At 42.5% G+C, this 2,821-nt stretch overlaps 1 long non-coding RNA gene across 1 annotated transcript; it reads left to right on the plus strand.

The window, feature by feature from the left end:
• The first annotated feature begins 635 nt into the window (after positions 1–635).
• On the plus strand, positions 636–1,232 carry LOC112072045 (uncharacterized). The gene is made up of 2 exons (XR_002894229.2): positions 636–719; positions 928–1,232. It is a non-coding gene; the product is annotated as an uncharacterized lncRNA (long non-coding RNA).
• The last annotated feature ends 1,589 nt before the right edge of the window (positions 1,233–2,821 follow it).

Below are 2,821 nucleotides of genomic sequence, written 5' to 3' on the forward strand. Positions count from 1 at the left end.
TGTGGGTGAAGCCTTCCACCCCTACAGTTCAGGGTGTACAGTAATCCTGTGTGTGTTGGGTGAAGCGTTCCACCCTCACAGTGTCAGGGTGTACAGTAATCCTGTGTGTGTTGGGTGAAGCCTTCACCCCTACGTCAGGGTGTACAGTAATCCTGTGTGGTGTTGGGTGAAGCCTTCCACCCCTACAGTGTCAGGGTGTACAGTAATCCTGTGTGGTGGGTGAAGCCTTCCCCCTACAGTCAGGGTGTACAGTAATCCTGTGTGTGTTGGGTGAAGCTCTCTCACCCCTACAGTCAGGGGTACAGTAATCCTGTGTGTGTTGGGTGAAGCCTTCCACCCCTACAGTCAGGGTGTACAGTAATCCTGTGTGTTGGGTGAAGCCTTCCACCCCTACAGTCAGGGTGTACAGTAATCCCGTGTGTGTTGGGTAAAGCCTTCCACCCCTACAGTCAGGGTGTACAGTAATCCTGTGTGTGTTGGGTGAAGCCTTCCACCCCTACAGTCAGGGTGTACAGTAATCCTGTGTGTTGTTGGGTGAAGCCTTCCACCCTACAGTCAGGGTGTACAGTAATCCTGTGTGTGTTGGGTGAAGCCTTCCACCCCTACAGTCCAGGGTGTACAGTAATCCTGTGTGTGTTGGTTTTCCAGGTGCAGACCCGCAGTGCTGATGAACCGATGACCACCTCGTCTTCTGTAATGACTGTGGAAACAGATGGAAGGTACGTTGATACTCCAACACGCTGTTCTACCGCACGCTGTCTACACGCACGCTGTCTACACGCACGCTGTCTACACGCACGCTGTAAACAGAGCGAATCCCTTTTGTCTGTTTCACCACATTGTTTTATGAAGGTGTTGTGTTTAACTACATACACACAGTCCCTTCTCTGTCCTCATCTAAGGCCTTCTTTACTGTTCATCTTCTAGTTCTGTTGAGATCGGGAGGAGGAGACCTTCAGACAGAACCTCTGACCCCTGGTACCAATCAACCAACCATACAGACGCACCCACTATTTCTATTGGCAGATATTGTCCATAGCCACGCCCCTGTCCCCACCCATCAGCCATTCAGATGATGATCAACATAGTTTCTTCTGTTACCATCCAACATTTTATATGTAGTTTTAACATTTAGACAAAACTTGTATYGACAATTTACTATTGAGTTTAGCTTCTTCGACCTTCATGAATTTTTATTTTATTTAAATTACCATTAAAATTTTATCCATTTGTTTAAAAAATAATGTCTCTGTTTTTTTTAATGTCCTCAACAAGTTCTGGTACAAACATCCTCTTGGATGGGTTTCCCAGACCAACATTTAAAGGTAGAGTCTGCAATGCATGAAGTAGACCACAGCATCAGACCGACCTCYGCAACAGCGACGTGAAGGGCGGGTCTATACTTCAGCTAATTGCAGCACAATGAAGCGTGCGTGTGCGCAGATACAGATAGACTTTGTGAGTGTAACATCTTGCATTGCACCCAATATTCTAGGTTCATCTTGTTGCTGGTGGCAACGTCATATCACTGAGTCTCAGATGACGCCTGCGCTTTCCATTGATACTAGAGGTCGACCGATTATGATTTGTCAACACCGATACCGGTTATTGGAGGACCAAAAAAATAAGATCCCTAGTAATCGGCCGATTTTTATGAATATATTTGTAATAATGACAATTACAACAATACTGAATGAACACTTATTTTAACTTAATATAATACATAAATAAAATMTATTTAGTCTCAAATAAAATAAACCTCAATTTGGTTTAAATAAGGCAAAAAAAAAGGATTATTTTATTTTATATATATCTATTTGTTGTTGTTGTTGATGGCTATATATAATAGAAATGGAGGTGAATGCTTTCAGCGGTTGACCTGCCTCTGTTCTGTAAATGGCACTGCTCTTTTCAAAGGATGGATCCTAGTCTGTTCAGGGCTATGGGATCTGGGGGGTCGGGGGTGGTCTGCCGGGCATTGGGATGACAACCCAACTCGGGATGAGGAGGGCTTTTAGCAGGTGGAATAGTGGGGACCAATTGGAGGTTTACTTAGTAGCAATGCAAATATCATGGTACAGCTATATAGACACTCAATCATCATGTTACTTTTTAATGGTACGTTTACAAACATATTTTGATAAATAGATTTGAAACGTGTGTCTCATTATGGTAAGTGGTGAAATAAGTACAGCCAGTTATACTTGTAATGGCTTAGCAGGTGAGAAAAGACAATCAGTATTTACCTGGTTAAAAGAGAAGAAATATAATATCTATTGTTTACAGGAAACTCATTCAACAATTTTAGATGAAGTTTTGTGGAAAAGGGACTGGGGGGGGTGGAATATATTTCTCCCACGGGCAAAGAAATTCAAAAGCGGTGATGGTTTTAATTAACAGTACTTTTGATCCAAATGTACAAATTGTCCAAACATCATCAAGGTAGATGGATTATTTTAAATATGTTATTGGACAATAAACAGATATGGCATATTAACTTCTTATGGCTGGGGGCAGTATTGTGTAGCTTGGATGAATAAGGTGCCCAGCGTAAACTGCCTGCTACTCAGTCCCAGAAGCTAATATATGCATATTATTAGTAGATTTGGATAGAAAACACTCTGAAGTTTCTAAAACTGTTTGAATATGGCAGGCAAAAACCTGAGAAAAAATCCAACCAGGAAGTGGGAAATCTGAGGTTTGTAGGTTTGCTTATCCAAATACAGTGTCTATGGGGTCATATTGCACTTCCTAAGGCTTCCACTAGATGTCAACAGTCTTTAGAACCTTGTTTGATGCTTCTACTGTGAAGGAGGGGGGG

The sequence above is a fragment of the Salvelinus sp. IW2-2015 genome, unplaced genomic scaffold, assembly GCF_002910315.2.
Source record: "Salvelinus sp. IW2-2015 unplaced genomic scaffold, ASM291031v2 Un_scaffold1807, whole genome shotgun sequence".
In the NCBI taxonomy this organism is placed as follows: domain Eukaryota; kingdom Metazoa; phylum Chordata; class Actinopteri; order Salmoniformes; family Salmonidae; genus Salvelinus; species Salvelinus sp. IW2-2015.